The sequence below is a fragment of the Henckelia pumila genome, chromosome 2, assembly GCF_033568475.1.
Source record: "Henckelia pumila isolate YLH828 chromosome 2, ASM3356847v2, whole genome shotgun sequence".
NCBI lineage: Eukaryota > Viridiplantae > Streptophyta > Magnoliopsida > Lamiales > Gesneriaceae > Henckelia > Henckelia pumila.
In genome coordinates, this window is record NC_133121.1 from 8,489,590 (window position 1) to 8,507,828 (window position 18,239).

An 18,239-nucleotide genomic window follows, 5' to 3' on the forward strand; every position below is an offset into this window, starting at 1 on the left:
CAAAAGATCCTCCAAAATCTGAATCACCCTCTCTGACAGGCCATCAGTCTGCGGGTGGAAGGCGGTGCTAAAAAGTAGCTTCGTACCCATAGCGGAATGAAGACTCTTCCAAAAAGACGAAGTAAACCGTGGATCTCTATCAGACACTATGGAGACTGGAATACCATGTAGTCGGACTATCTCCGGATATACAACTCCGCGAACTGAGTCATCGTGAAATTCATCTTCACCGGTAAAAAGTGAGCCGACTTAGTGAGACGGTCTACAATAACCCAAATAGCATTTGAACCTCTCACTGTCTTCGGCAATCCCACAAAAAAGTCCATGGTGATATTCTCCCATTTCCACTCAGGAATAGGGAGAGGCTTAAGCAATCCGGCCGGTCTCTGATGCTTCGCCTTGACCTGCTGGCATGTCAGGCATTCTGACATGAATCGGGCAATGTCACTTTTCATGCCTGGCCACCAATAAAGCTGCTGAAGATCCCGATACATCTTTGTACTACCAGGGTGGATTGAGTACGACGATGTATGTGCCTCTGCCATGATAGTAACTCGTAGAGAATCACCTGCGGGAACCCAAAATCTACCTCTGTACCTCATAATTCCATCTACCACAGCATACAAACCGCTGCCTTTCTCCTCATCTCTCTGTCTCCACTTCCTGATCTGCTCATCAACTGACTGTGCTGCACGGATACGATCAAAAAGTGTAGTCTGCACACTTAGTGAAGACAATCTGGGAGCTCTACCACTTGCATAAAACTCTAGACCATACCTCTGAATCTCAACCTGCAACGGTCTAGACACTGACAAGGAGGTAATCACTGCAGTCTTCCTGCTCAAAGCATCTGCAACCACATTAGCTTTACCAGGGTGGTAGCTAATATTGCAGTCATAGTCCTTCACCAACTCTAACCACCTACGCTGCCTCATATTCAACTCCTTCTGGGTGAAGAAGTACTTGAGGCTTTTGTGGTCTGTGAAGATCTGACTCTTTTCTCCGTAAAGATAGTGTCTCCAAATCTTAAGAGCAAACACTACCGCTGCCAACTCTAAGTCATGAGTAGGGTAGTTCTTCTCGTGCTCCTTCAATTGCCTAGAAGCATAGGCAATAACTCTGTCTCGCTGCATCAGAACTGCTCCCAATCCCAACTTGGAAGCATCAGTATACACCACAAAATCACCTTGCCCGGATGGCATGGTCAACACTGGTGCTGTCGTAAGAGCTTCCTTCAAACTATCAAAGCTCTTTTGACACTCGGCACTCCAAACAAACTTGGCGTTCTTCTTGGTCAACGCTGTCATAGGCACAGCAATGGAGGAAAAACCCTTGATAAATTTTCGGTAATATCCGGCTAATCCAAGAAAACTGCGAATCTCAGACGCGCTCCTCGGTATAGACCACTCCTTCACTGCTTGAACCTTTGAAGGGTCTACTTCCACACCGCTCTTAGAAATAATATGACCCAAGAAAGCAACTTTCTCCAACCAGAATTCACACTTATCAAACTTGGCCAACAACTTGTGCTCTCGAAGCACCTCAAGAACGGTCCTCAAATGCTGTTCATGCTCCACTCTATCCTTCGAATAAATGAGGATGTCATTGATGAAAACAATGACAAAGCGGTCCAAGTAAGGCTAAAACATGCGGTTCATAAGATCCATGAAAACCGCGGGCGCGTTCGTCATCCCAAACGGCATCACAAGGAACTCGTAATGACCGTAACGAGTCCTAAAAGCTGTCTTCGACACATCTGACTCCTTCACCTTCAACTGGTGATAACCTGAACGAAGATCAATCTTTGAAAAGACGGATGCACCTTGCAATTGATCGAAGAGGTCCTCGATCCTAGGTAATGGGTACTTGTTCTTCACAGTCACTCCGTTCAAACCTCGGTAGTCTATGCACAATCTTAGACTACCGTACTTCTTCTTAACGAAGAGAACTGGTGCGCCCCATGGGGAGAAACTAGGGCGTATGAATCCCTTGTCAAGCAACTCTTGAATCTGCTCTTTTAACTCCTTCATTTCGGTAGGAGCCAATCTGTACGGTGCCTTGGAGATAGGCACAGTACCGGGAATAAAATCTATAGAGAACTCCACTTCTCTATCGAGCGGAATTCCCACAACATCGCTAGGGAACACATCCTCAAACTCCCTGACGACAGCCACATCAGAAATAACTGGTCGCTCTGGCAGCTCTGTCAAAGATAAACTGGCTAGAAATGACTCGCACCCACTAAGTACAAGCCTCTGAGCTTGCATGGTAGAAATGACTCGAGTCTTCCTCAAGCTCTTAGCAGCCTCGAACCAAAACGGTTCCTCGTCCTCAGGCCTGACTAGCACTGATCTCTGCTGGAAGTCTATCATCACCGCATTCTTTGTCATCCAATCCATCCCAAGAATCAGGTCAAACTCTGGCAAAGGTAGCACTATGAGGTCTGCTACCACTGACTGACCCTGCAAAAGCAATACAAGATCTCTCACCAAGCTCCTGGTGGATAGCTCTTCCCCTGAGGGGATAGTAACTGAGAATCCAACCTCCAATTCCTCGCTCTGAATGCTCCTCTCAAGGGCAAAAGACTCTGATATAAAGGAATGGGTAGCCTCTGAGTCTAATAAGGCCCTCGTGGCTACGCCTGCCACAACAATCCTACCTGCATAGCAGTAGTTACAACGACAAAAAGGTTGAAGTTAAAACCACGAGTTCTACTTAGGCTCATTCTAATTCAACAATTCCCAAACAAGATATTATTCATGCTAAACAGTCAAAGGTCCTAAGACATGCAACAAGTTACTAGAGTAAAACCTCAAACAAGCAAAGACTTAGAGTCGCATGCATCAACAAATCTTTAACTGCTCTAACCCAAAAGTTAAGATATTACCTGTGAGAAGAGTAGTGTCTGGGTCGGCCTGCTCGGCCTCCATCACGAACACTCTGCCCTGCACGGGCCTCCTCAGCTCTGGACAATGGGTAGAGATATGGCCTGGCTTCTTGCACTTGAAGCAAACTCCAGCATCCTTCAAACATCTCCCAAAGTGCGGGCGGTGGCAAACCTGGCAAATAGGCTTCTCCCCAGCCTTGGGAGGAGCCTGTTTCTGGGCCTGACGCCCCTGTGGTGCCTGCTGTCCCTGCTGTCTCGGTGGTCCATGATACGGCTTCTTGCCGTGCTGCTGCTGCTGAGAGTAGCTCTGATGAGGGAAGGGCCTCTTGCCATGCACCTCCGCGCTAATATCTCTCAGTGTCTGCTCGGACCTCAAGGCACGCCTCAGCGCTGAAGCATAATCAGCTGGCTCCGCCATAAGTACATCCCTACGGATGGCGGGTCGAAGCCCCACAAGAAAGTGCTCCAGCTTCTCCTTCTCGTCATCTCCAATCAAAGGCACAAAATGGCAGCCCCTCTCGAACTTCACCACAAACTGTGCCACCGACAAATCTCCCTGTCTCAAGCTCATAAACTCCGTCTTCAAACGGGCTCTCACATCAGCAGTAAAATACTTCTCAAAGAACAGCTTCTTGAACTCAGTCCAAGGTAGAGTAGCTGGGTTCACAATCTTCTCCATTCCCTCCCACCAGAGGGCGGCATCATCCTGGAGGAGAAACACAGCACACCTCACTCTATCTGGATCTCCCAGCTGCATATAGCGAAAGATCACCTCCAGAGAACGGATCCAACCCTCCGCTATCAACGGATCAGTGATGCCAGCGAAGTCCTTCGGATTCATCTTTCGGAACTGCTCATAAACAGTCCCCACTCCAACTCTAGGAGCATCCATATGACGCTCGAGAATGCAGGCCAATCCCGCTAGCACCTGTCCTCCTACATCCACCTACGGCGGTGGAGGCGTAACTGCACGCTGATCACGACGACGAGCCATCTAAACGCATTGAGAAAATCCAACATTCAAATTTCATGCCTTAGAAAATATTTTTACTTCAAATTTAAATTTCTCAATAACTCAAGAAACTAATACATCAAAACTTAAACAGATAGAGACATTAAACTTAAATCTTACAGACTTTGAGGCGAGATCCCCTGAGTTTCAGCAACCGGCAGTAAGCTCAGCCCAAACCAAGACCGTGCTCTGATACCAACTGAAACGACCCTAACTACTAGACTAAAAATAATTTAAATGAAAATTTGCGGATTTTTAAAAATTTTTGCCATAACTTGTTTGCAAAGCAAACAAGCCATCTTAACCCAGTCAACAATTCAAATAAGGAAAGAAAAACTGACTTAAAAACTCAAGTGTGCTAATCATAAACATGCAATCCTAGTAACCACCTCCCGGTTACAGCATAAAGTAAACTAAGGCATTTAAAAGTTCGCAATAATCATAAACATGCATAGGTGTAGACATACTACAAAATTCATCAACTGTAGCACAGGGAATGCACATCCTGGCTATAAATACTGAAAGTACTCAAATAACTCTTCATTATTACATAACAGAGTAATGTGCGAAAAAACGTAAACATAAAGAAGCAACGGTCACTGGGCCTTGCACCGCCGATGGCCTCATCCCAGTAGATCATGCCCCTCCATCTCAACAACAGTCCCCTCACCTGCAAACATTCAAGCATAGTGAGTCTAAAGACTCAACAAGTATAAACAGTGTAATAACAAGGGTTTAAAATACGTGATGCAATAGCTCAACTTTAACTGTAATATGCATGAAACTAGAAGGTATAGAAAACATGCACTGATGAACTCACGCTATAAAAGACTTTCAACTTTCTTAACATCAACCTCATACTTTACTTAACCTCATGCATGACTGACTGACATCAACGTAAGACGAGTCAACTAAAATAATGAAACTTTAACTTTTAAACTTTTCTTTTCCTTTTCTTTTTCTTCATAGAAATCAGTTCCTTGATTTGTGACCCTCTGTTTCGATCATGATCATGGCTGCAGTGCACTATGCCGGCAAGACGACGAAATTTCTCCCGACGAACTTAACCCCTCTGTGGCAAGGAGACCGAGATAACTCCCGATCCCACATTGCCCCTCTGTGGCAAGGAGACCGAGATTACTCCCGATCCCACATTTCCCTCTGTGGCAAGGATAAACAAGATGTCTCTTGCTCCCTACCTAAACCTCTATAACCTCTTGGTGAGTAGACCGAGGCATCCCCCGGCCTAGCAACACCCCTCTTTGTCACAAACAAATCACTTCATTCAAAAACATTTACTTTCTTTTCCTTTTCATTCATTAAGACTCGACTCACACCTCTTTATAGCATGCAAAACAAGAAAACTTCCTTTCACTTTATGAAACTCAAGAACATGTCATATGCACACGAATAGGCAACCTTTAAGACATGAGACTCAACTCAAAAATGTGGGTGTAAGGTGGATGAGTGGCTGCCCCTAAGACAAAAGAAACACTTCACTCAACAATTTCCCTCAAACTTGACTTATCCCGAGCAAGAGAACCGTAAGACCCTAAACTTTGTCATGCCTTAACCAAAACCCGTCCCTCTTGAACCGACACTTAACAAACACTTCAAATTACCCCTAGGAATAGGTGGTAACATCAAATGATCAAACGAGCTAATTGACAAGACAAGAAAATTGGACAGCCCCTTTTTACAAAGAAAAATCTGCACCTACACCTCCAACTTAAAAGACTCATAACTTGGTCCAAACTTATCCGAAATAAGCCCATTTTATACCGACACGACCACAACATTATGAACTTTACTATGGTACAGCCCTAACACTGCCCAGACCTCAGCCAAGACCTGCCCTGCCCCGTGAACAGTACTTCCCTGCACACTCAACAACACCCAACTTACCTCTAACTCAAAAATTCAACCCCATAACCCTCTTTCCTCAACTTTTCTCCATACCAAACATCAATACACCTCAAATAACATCACTTAGGACTTTTCCCAAGCACTTGGACAACACCCAACCACACTTTCACCTCACATTTCGAAAACTTCAAATTTTAAGCATCAAAAGCCTCAAAATATTGGGTATCAATCAAGACTCATGCAAATCAATTAAATGCCTCAACATCATTTCAATTCCAGCCCTTATACATGCAAAACTTCAAAATTTAGGGCACCTCACTTCTGAATTTTCGAAATTATGCAAACCCAATCATAAAAATCCATGCCATAGCTTCTAAATTCATCATTTAATCACATAAACACAACTCAAATGCAATACTTAAAAAAAAAACAGCCCTACCTCCACTAAATCATGCAAAAACCGAACCCTACATACATATACATCATGCATTTCGAAATTTTGCAAAATAAACTTAAGGGTGGGGATAGATATTGCTTGAATGAAAGCCCAAGAACAATTTATACTTGCCTTCCAACCTTTACCAACAAGAAAATCGAAAACAAGGGGGAGGAAAGGGCTGGACACTAGCCAAACACCAAGCTATGCTTCTTGTGGAGTTCCTCCGGCGGTGGGGACGGCGGTGGTTGGCGGCGGCGGCAGCTAGGAGGCGAGGGAGAGGAGTCGGCCGAAGTGAAACCTCAAGGGAAAGGGGGGGTGGCGGCTCTTGAGTCAAAAAGGGGCTAGGGTTTTGATTTAGGTTGTAAATGTGTATTTTAGAGGGAAATAAATGAGAGTGTAGTGTTTTGTGTGTGTGTGTATGTATCTTGTACTATAAAGGTGCTAAAGGACTTGTAAAAGTGCTTTTGTACTATCACAACTTTTTACCTCAAAGCTTTTGCACCTTTAAAAACTTCTAAGTTGAAAAATTTAACTCTAAACATTTTAATTGAAATTACACTAGCCAGGATTTAATAAAATCCTATTTTATGAAAATTTTAGGAAATAATCCGAGAAAATGATAAAATTGCTTTTTGATCCCTTAAAAGTTCAAAATTCACATTTTTGGCCAAAATCCCCTTTTTCCTCTAACTTAAAATCTTAAAAACGAAAGTCTTGAAAATATACCACCGAAGCCCACCATCGTCGCCTGCCGGGATAGAAACTCACTAACTAAACAATTCAAGGCATTTAATTCAAATAAGTCAAGCAATGCTATCTTTAACTGAAACTTAAACAATTAACTTCAAGAAATTAAAAATATAAATACTGAAAATAATTTTAGGCATGATATTCAAATTTTAAAAGTTCTTGGTGTTACAACCTCGGCCCGGATGGGGCCCAGGTCGACCCAGACAGGGTGCCACCTCGAACTCGGATGGGGTCCAGGTCGGCCCAAGCTGAGTGCCACCTCGTCCCAGGCGGGGTGCCACCTCGGACCAGGATGGGTGCCAAGATGGCTCAGGTAGAGGAGCTCGGGCCAAGGATAGAGTTTAGATCATGTTATTTCATAGATAAAGAAATGTCCAGGAAGAGCGAAATTACAGCTCGGAGTCAGGACAGGAGTAAGTTGCTATCATGGGATGGGATTTGGAGCCTGGAGGCGAGATATGGCCTTTGTGATGGTTCATTCTGGGTAAGAGCCAGGACCCCAAGGGTTGCTTGGTTCGTAATAAAAGGATGGCGTCAGGGACCGCGGTAAGGGGACTGGATGAAGAGGTGAAATGCGCTACATAAACGGGTTTCCTTTGAATAAGAAAGAATGTGGGAAACGAAGGAAATAAAATTTGTATTTCAGGAAAAGATTATATTTTCTATCGGTGGGAATCTCCTAGGGTTCCCAGAATCCTCTATATATACAGGTTTGGTTTATTACTAAACATTCATTCTCTCATATACACATTATATCGCACATTTTGTTGGTTATTTTGTGAGTTTTCTCCTCCAATAAGTCTTATATCGACTTACGCATTGGAGTTTCCATGCCGAAAACTCTTTCGGCACCCATTTACGATTTGTTCATTGTGTGCAGAAAACCAGGGGAGTCATCAAAGTGCGGAGAAGAAGGAAAACATCTGATTGGAAAAAGTTGCCACGTCTACCCAAATTTTTCCAGGGTTAACATTTGGCGCCGTTTGTGGGAACTTCTTTTTCATATCTGTGACATAGATATGGTCAACACAAGGAGAACCAACTAGGAGAATGAGGAGTAGCATAAATCTGATGCGTCAACCAGACACCCCAACCCATACTAGGAAGAGGTCTGGGGGAGTAAGTCGGGATCATATGCAATAAATGGTGACGATAACTGTCTGTGAGGCGATGGTTGAGGCTCTCGCCCAAATTGCAGAAGGGGAGAAGAGATTCGAGGAGAAGGGAAGTAAAGAGGGGACATCTGAAGAGATGGGAAGCGATACCACACCCGAGCAAAGAAATCTTGTAGTGACCCTTACCCGGATCACCTACTAACAGAACTTGGGCATGCAATAAACTTAATAAAACAGATATCAGAATAATCTTGCGGAAACCATAAACATTATACAATCCCAAGTAAAGAAATCTGTAATTAATCCAAATATTATACAACCAAATCGAATAGCTGTATCAACCTCAAATCAACAGAAATAAAACCTAGACGAAGCTCCAGCTGGTCAACCACTGACTAGCCCCTCTTGGATCCACCCGCCTCGTCCAATCGCAAACCTGCCCCATGGAATAGGGTGTTCAGAAATACAGAGTACGAGACGTGAGCATAAAATGCTCAGCACGAGAGTATGAGTATACATGCATGCAAAGTGAACTCCCTATAAACTCGAGGTCAAGGATCAGATAACAGAGACAGACCGGGCCCTGGTATATAGCACGCTGTGCCGTCGCTTCAGGAGGTGGCTCCCATACCATAATACAAGTGGATATGCCGGACCCAAATCGATGGAAGTCCAACCACTAACAGGATAGGGAAAAACCCTACTAACAGACATCTCGAAGGAGATAGCTCAGTATGCAAATGAATGCAGCATAAATCAATGACATATAACCATGCAGTCACATAATACATGCATACTCAGTCAGGATATCTCGAACAGTACTATCGTACCTCAAAACAGTGCAAGCTCTACCAACTCTAGGTCCACGCCTATAGTCTGCTCTACACTGCCAAATGATACTACTATCATTAAAGTGCTCTAAAAGCCTTAACTAAGCTATTGCATACTCCTAAATATTTATAGGAAGCAAAAGCTATACCTTCGTCCGTCGTTAGCCCTTTGATGTCGATGCCTCCAGAACTTGGGCACAACTTTGCTACGACTTTCGAACGCCTCGCCGACCGCCGGGTCAAGCCTAGGAAGGCTAGAACAACTCAAATAGACTAGAAAGGAGAGGGAAACACTCGGAATTGGCAATTGGAAATGAAGCCTCGGCCCTCTATTTATAGACAACGATCGGAACTTCCGATCCTCGATCGGAACGTCCGAACCTCGATCGGAACGTCCGATCCTGCCATCGGATCTTTCGAAGATCTTGATCTGCCACGTGTCAAAATATCACTTGTTGACTTCGGATAGGGGTGATCGAAGCTTCCGATCCTGATCGAAGCTTCCGATCTAGCCAATCGTCATGCCTGACGTAATATGATCGGAGCCTCCGATCCTGCATCGGAGCTTCCGATCCTGTTCGGAACTTCCGAACCTACCTTCGGAGCTTCCGAACTCTATTCAAGTAATTATGATTAATCCCTTAATTACTGATTTTGGTTACGGGCTGCTACAAATCTTGCTGGGGAGGTAAGTTCCCTGAAGGCTGAGATGGAGCAGATGAGAGGTAAAGGGCAAGGATCATCAGTATGATATCGGGAGGACCCACTGATGGGGATTCTCATAGGGCTCGAAAAGAATGAACCCAAAAAGAGAGTTTTGGAGTTGTGAAGGGCTCCCAGTCGAACATTCCCATCATTATATTTGGACCACATTATATGGAGGGAGTAAGTCTCCCTCATAATGATGCTTTGGTTATACGTGTCATAGTAGCCAATTATGAAGTAACCCGAGTTTTTGTGGATTCGGGCAGCTCATTCAATGTGATCTTTCAGGATGCTTTTTTGCAGATGGAGTTGGGAGGTTATAAATTAGAACCCTTGGAAACAACATTGTTTGGGTTTGATGGGCACACGCTGTATCCAAAAGGACGGATTATGTTACCCCTTACATAGGGGACAGGGAAATTGAGGCAGGCGAGGATGATTCCTTTTACAGTAGTGGAAGCTCCTTCATCATATAATATGATACTTGGCACGCCAGCCATGAACGCTTTTAAGCCCATAGCTTTCACTTACCATCAAAATATGAAGTACCCAGTGGGAACTCGGGTGGGATAAGTCAGGGGGGTCAAACTTCGTCGCAGAAGTGTTATATGGAGATGATGAAAATGAAATCCAAGCGGACCAAAATTGGAGAAAGAGAGTCACAGTATTCTGCCCGAGGGAAAGGGGTGAATATCATTCATAGAGGGGAATTACAAGCCGTCCTAGAAGAAGAGTACAAATAGATATAGCTCATCCCGGGATGCCCCAGGAGGACTACTCGGATATCCTCTAATCTTGAAGCTCAATTAAAGGCGTCACTGGTTTTTTTCTTAAAGAGGAATGCCACAGTATTTGCATGGGGTCCAGAGGAACTGACAAGAATATGACCTGACATAGCTGAAAATCACTTGAATGTTGCTCTAGATGCCAGGATAGTGAAGCAAAATAACAGAAACTTTGGGCAGGAGAAGGACAAAGTAATTGCTGAACAAGTACATGCATTGTTGGCGGAAGAACACATTAGGTAGGTCCAATTCCCTTCCTGGCTTTCTAATGTGGTCCCGGTATCGAAGGGAGCAGGAAAGTGGAGGATGTGTGTTGACTTCAGGGATTTAAATAAATCATGCCTGAAAGATTGTTACCCATTACCCCGTATAGATCAGTTGGTGGAATCTACAGTCGGGTATGAGTTGCTCTGTTTCATGGACTCTTACCAGGGCTACCACCAGATACCTCTAGCATGGGAGGATCAGGAGAAAGTAAGTTTTGTCATGTCAGGGGGCACTTACTATTACGTGGTCATGCCGTTTGGGCTCAAGAACGCAGGGGACACTTACCAGAGGATGATGGATAAAATATTCAAGGGACAATCCGGCCGAAGTGTGGAAGTATATGTGGATGACATACTAATAAAGTCTAAGCAAGAGCACTATCCCATACCTGGCCTGGAGAAAATGTTCTATACTCTTCGCAGATATGGTATGAAGTTGAATCCAGCCAAATGTACTTTTGTGGTGAAAGGAGGGAAATTTCTTGGATACATTGTCACGGAAAGAGGGATTGAAGTCAATCCAGAGAAAGTGAGGGCTATTCAAGAGATAGTGTTACCCAAATCCATTCGGGACGTCCAGAGCCTTACAGGCCATATAGCAGCCCTGTCTAGGTTCATTTCTCGCTCGGCACATCGCAGCTATAACTTTTTCCATGTGTTGAGGAAAGCAGGAAAGTTTGAGTAGAATGAGAAATGTGAGAAGGCTTTCGTGGATCCGGATGAGCACTTGGATGATCATCTTGTCCTAGTGAAGCCGAGCCCGGGGAAACGTCTATGGGTGTATATATCCGCAACCCTCCATGCAATCAGCTCTGTCATCGTAAAGCAAGAAGGGACGGATCAAAAGCCTGCTTATTATGTCAGTCATGCACTCACTGGACTAGAGACCCGGTATACTGAGGTAGAGAAGATAGCTTTGGCCTTGATCATCACAGCTCGTCGGTTGAGACCTTATTTTCTCTCTCATCCCATCATCGTATTAACGAACCGTGCCATTGGGAGGATCATGACTCAGCCCTATATGGGTTATATCTCAGGCAGGTTGGTTAAATGGATGGTAGAACTGGGGGAGTATGACATTGAGTATCAACCTCGGACAACAATCAAAGCTCAGGCATTGTCAGATTTTATTTCTGAAATGACTCGGGGGCATGCTATAAAGGTTTGGAAGGTGTATGTGAATGGAGCATCAAATAAATACGGCAATGGCGTGGGGGCAGTGTTCCTTTATTCAACTGGAAAAAAAGTTAAATTAGCGGTAAAATTGGATTTTTGCGCCTCTAACAATGAAGCTGAGTATGAGGCCATACTTGTGGGCCTCCAAACGGCCAAAGAGATGGAAATAGATCGATTTATTATTCACTCTAGGCTGCGAAGGTAAGGTTCCTCAGTTTTATAATTAGAAGGGAGCTCGGGTTGATGAGAAAGTTGAGAAAGGAACCCAGTTTGACAAGTAAGAGGGACCGAGGGATGAAGAAAGAAGTACCCCCATTTCCACCCCTTCAGATAGGATGGAATATCATCTAGGAAATGGCTATTAAGCCGGGCGGTCAAGGAGAAATCCTCTTCATTAAAACGGCAGACATAAAAATAGTGAGGGTGGATCAAAGGTCAGGTCACGACAAGAACGTCGCGTTCTGAAAGAGGGGTAATTGTGAGACCCTCGTCCCACATGAAAAAAATAAAAGCTTTAAAATGAGTTTATAATGGGCTACAATGGCCTTCTATATAAACTTGAGTTAATTATTTTCGTAAAACGAGGACAAATATAAAGTGGTTGCTATAGGGGCCCATTGTGTGGAGTCGCGCAAGCGCAGGCGAAGGGCCGGGGCGTGACAAATAAATACTGGGGACAAATAAAAAACAAAGGAAAGGAAAAGAAGATAAGGTGGGGGAGACTTACATTATTAAAACGTCTGTCTAATACGCCTCAACCCAGACTTTTAAAATTTTCTTCTCTAGATTTTTAACATAAAAATATACCAATATTATACTTAAAATACTCAAAAAATCATTTTCTTCAACCTCGTTTGTAGGTTAATCTCGTTATTTCAATCCAGAATTAATACCAAACTTGAAAAAATTTAACTAGCGTACAAAACATTAAAATATATAAGACGTATTTATAACATCAAATAAACTAAGCATAACTTTTAAATTTAATAAATAAATAACAAAAAAACCATTAAAATCATTTAAAATTTTTGTGAATGAGTATTGGACTTTTTGGACATTACAAAAAAACCATTAAAGTCACGTGCTTTTTATTAGTTTTTTAAAATGCACAACCATCAACTTTCTTCAAATATCGAGCTGCCTTCAAATGTTATCATAATGTCCCTAAACAATGGTAAAAAAAATTGAATGAGATCAACTTGTAAACAATATTAAAAAATTGAATGAGGATTGCGTACGATAGAGTATGTAGATAGTACCTCAATATTTTCATAAGCACACATAGATTCTAAATTTGCAATTTCAACCTATTCAATATTGTCCTCCATAGGTCTATAACAAAAAAAATAAAACCACCAAAATGTACAACCCAAATTTGTAAAATACCTCGCATTCACTAAATGAATGGTACCAAGACCTATTTATAGATCTCATTTGGAGATTAGTCCAAATATTAATACATCATCATCTACATCATCACACACTAATTTTCAATATTTTACAACTCAATATTCAACATTCAACTTTAAATAATAATATTAATAATAACATATTTTCAATACTCCCCCTTGTGATGATGATCGTGATATGATGACTGTCTTTATTTACGTGTTTTATGCTGCCTCATTAAAAACCTTACTAGAAAAAACCCAGTGGGATAAAAATCATAGTAAGGAAAAAAGAGTGCAGCCACGTAAACTCCCCCTCATGTTAACATGAGTGATTCTTCACATATTTCGTAGATTGCGCATCCCAATGTTATATATATGATTTCTGAATATTGACGTAGGAAGTGCCTTTGTGAAGAGATCTGATGAGTTCTCACTTGATTGAATGTAACAGATATCAATATCTTTGTTCTTCTCAAGTTCTTGAGTGTAGGCAAAGAACTTTGGGGGGATATATTTGGTTCTGTCACTTTTGATGTATCCTTCTTTCATTTGAGCAATACATGCAGCATTATCTTCATAAAGTGTTACAGGCTTCTTGTCTACTGATAATCCACAAGAAATTTGGATATGTTGTGTCATTGATTTTAGCCAAACACATTCACGGCTTGCTTCATGTAGTGCAATAATCTCAGTTTGATTTGATGAAGTTGTTACGAGTGTTTGTTTCTGTGAACGCCAAAAAATTGCGGTGCCTCCACGAGTAAATACATATCCGGTTTGGGAACGTGCCTTATGTGGATCAGATAAATATCCAGCATCAGCTTAACCAATGATACTTTGATTGGTGTCTTTTGAGTACAAATGTCTCAAATATGTCGTTCCTCATAGATAACGGAATATATGTTTAATTCCGTTCCAGTGCCTCTTTGTTGGATATGAACTGAATCTTGCCAATAAATTTACAGCAAAAGATATATCAGGTCTAGTGCAATTTGCAAGATACATAAGGGCACCAATGGCACTTAGATATGGTACTTCTGGACAAGAATAACTTCATCATTTTCACATGGACGGAATGGATCATTTTCTATGTTTAATGATCTTACAACCATTGGAGTACTTAATGGATTTGATTTATCCATATTAAAACGTTTAAGGATCTTTTCTGTATAATTTGCCTGGTGAACAAAAATTCCACATTCTTTTTGTTCGATTTGCAAACCCAGACAGTACTTGGTTTTTCCAAAATCCTTCATTTCGAATTCTTCCTTCAAGTACATCATAACTTCTTGAATTTCTTTATTCGTTCCAATGATGTTTAAATCATCAACATATACAGCAATAATTACACATCCGGATGTTGTTTTCTTGATGAAAACACAAGGGCATATTGGATCATTTACATATCTTTTTTTTCTCAAGTGCTCACTTAGCCGATTATACCACATTCGACCGGATTGCTTCAACCCATATAATGATCTTTTCAATTTTACAGAATAAAATTCTCTGGGTTTTGAACTTTGTGCTTTAGGCATCTTAAATCCTTCAGGGATTTTTATGTATATATCACTATCAAGTGATCCGTATAAGTAAGCTGTAACAACATCGATAAGACACGTTTCCAAATTTTCAGACACTGCCAAACTAATCAAATATCAAAAATTAATTGCATCCATAACAGGAGAATACGTTTTTTCATAATCAATTCTAGGCCTTTGAGAAAAACCTTGTGCAACAAGTCTAGCTTTATATCTTACTATTTCATTTTTCTCATTTCTATTTCGAATAAAAACTCATTTGTATCCAACAGGTTTTACACCTTCAGGTGTGAGGACTATAGGTCCAAAAACATTGTGTTTATTTAGCAAATCCAATTCAACCTGGATGGCATCTTTCCATTTAGCCCAATCATGACGAGTTTTACATTCACCAAAAGATTTTGGTTCATGATCCTCATTTTTATTTATGATGTCACATGCCACATTATAAGAAAATATATCATCAATATCTTCTATATCTTTTCGGTTCCATATTTTTCCAGTATTAATATAATTGATAGATATTTCACGATTCTCGTCAGTTTGTGGTTCTGACAGAATATTTTCATCATCAGGTGTTTCTTCTGGAACACCATTTTCTATTTTATGATCATCGTGTTTCTCTATGCCTTTTCTTTTTCGAGAATTTTTATTCTTGGAACCGACTGGCCTTCCACGCTTCAAGCGTTTTATGACATCATGAGTGTCTTCAATTTGTTTCTTTGGAATTTCAATTCGAGCAGGGGCATTTACAGCATGTATATATGATTTTGTTACCCCTTTTGTGTCTGTAAATGCATCTGGCATTTGATTTGCAATTCTTTGCAAGTGCACAATTTGTTGTACATCTTTCTCACATTATTTGGTCCTTGTATCCAAATGTAACAATGATGGTACATACCATGTGATTTCTTTTTCGATGTGTTTCTTTTCTCCCCTAACATTGGGAAGATTTCTTCATTAAAATGACAATCAGCAAAGCGTGCTGTAAACACATCGCCTATCTGAGGCTCAAGATATCTAATGATTGATGGACTATCATAACTGATATAAATATCGATTTTTCTTTGAAGACCCATTTTTGATCGTTGAGGTGGTGCAATAGACACATACACCATGCATCCAAAAATTCTCAGATGAGAAATATTTGGTTTTTTACCAAATGCAAGCTGCAATCGGGATAATTTATGATATGCACTTGGTCTGATGCGAATTAATTCCACAGCATGTAAAATTGCATGTCCCCATATAGAAATAGGGAGTTTTGTTCTCATAATCATTGGTCTAGCAATCAGTTGTAGACGTTTAATCAATGATTCAGCTAATCCATTCTATGTATGAACATGAGCAACAGGATGTTCAACAGTAATTCTCATTGACATACAATAGTCATTGAAAGTCTGGGAAGTAAATTCTCCAGCATTATCAAGTCTTATTTTCTTGATTGTATAATCGGGAAATTGATTCCGAAATTTTATTATTTGAGTCATTAATCTTGCAAATGCCACATTTCGAGTTGACAATAAGCATACATGTGACCATCTGCTAGAGGCATCGATTAATACCATAAAATATTGAAATGGTCCACATGGTGGATGAATTGGCCCACAAATATCATCCTGAATATGTTCAAGAAATATCGGTGATTTTGTTTGGATTTTAGCTGACGATGGTCTTATAATAAGTTTTCCAAGAGAACATGTTTTACATTGAAACTTATTATTCTGAAAGATCTTCTGGTCTTTCAATGGATGACCATGCGTATTTTCAATAATTTTTCGCATCATTATTGAACCAGGATGTCCCAATCGATCATGCCAATTGGTTAATATTGAAGAACTATTAAGCACCATGTGGTAAAACACATATATTTCTGATTTTCATCATTTATCGTCTCAGTACCACCCATGAGAATATATGTCATTAAAACTCAACAAATTTCTTTTTTATTTTGGTGAATATAAAGCATCATTTATCAAAAATTTTGTACCATTAGGTAACAAAAAATGAGCTTTTCCACAACCTTCAATCAAGTCTACAAGACCTGATATTGTATTCACCATTGTTTTTGTTGGTTTTAATTCCAAGAAATATATTTTATCTCGGAGAATAGTGTGCGTTGTACCACTATCGGGTATGCAAACTTCCATGGGATTATTTCCTTGTTTAGCTTTGCTCATACCATTTTCCATTTTGAACTTCGAAAGAAAATATGCAATAAAGAAAATTAATGACATTATATGAAAAATATAACATGTTTCATAATACAAAAATACATGGAAAAATACAGTATGTTACATTCTATTTCCACCAATATATTAATCAATGTCTTCGAAATCATTTGAAAAATCAGCAGCATCGAAATGAGTTGAACCACTTGAATGGTTACTGTTTTCAATAAAATTGGTCTCTTTTTCTTTTTCCTTTGTCGATTCTTTATAGAGCTTACATAGGTGCTCAGGGGTTCGACAAATATGTGACCAATGTCCTGGAGTGCCACATCTATAACAAACACTCTCAGATCTTTTTGAGTGATTTTCATTTTCACTCATATTTTCATGTTGCCTTTTTGGTGGGTGGTTCGTGACATTCTTTTTAGATGAGTTATTGAAATAACTATTTCGATTATTTTCATATCCACGGCCGCGACCACGACCGCGATCATTTTTGCGTCCACGTCCACGTCCTCGACCATGACCAAAATCTTGTCTATGCCTTTGATTTTGGGTTTCATTTTTAATTACGACATTTGCTTCTGGAAATGCCGTTGATCCAGTGGGTCGGGATTGATGATTTCTTACTAACAATTCGTTGTTCTTTTCCTCCACAAGAAGACATGCGATGAGTTCAGAATATCTCAAAAATCCACGCACTCTGTACTGTTGTTGTAGAGTTATATTTGATGCGTGAAAAGTGGAAAATGTTTTTTCAAGAATTTCCATTTCAGAAATAACATGCCCACAAAATTTTAATTGCGAGACTATTCGATACATCGCAGAATTGTAATCACTGACTTTTTTAAAGTCTTGGAATCTCAACGTATTCCATTCATCACGGGCGGTCGGGAGTATAACTTCCCTTATATGCTCAAATATTTCTTTCAGTCATTTCTATAAAATCATTGGGTCTTTTTCTGTGAGATACTCACATTAAAATTCCTTAATCAAGATGTCTACGTAAGAAAATCATAGACTTTGCCTTTTCTTGTGAGGATGATATATTATTTTTTTTGATGGTATCACTTAGACCCAATGACTCAAGATGCATCTCTACATCGAGAGTCCATGACATATAATTCTTTCCAGTGATATCGAGCGCAACAATTCAGTCTTTGCCAAATTTGACATGGTGGTACTAGAAAAATAACAATGCATTTTATTAGTTAATTTCTATTATTATGACAATACAAAATAATGGAAGAACGAAGATTACAAGTGCGTGTACAAATAAAGAAAAAGTATGTTGTGAAAAATCGCTGG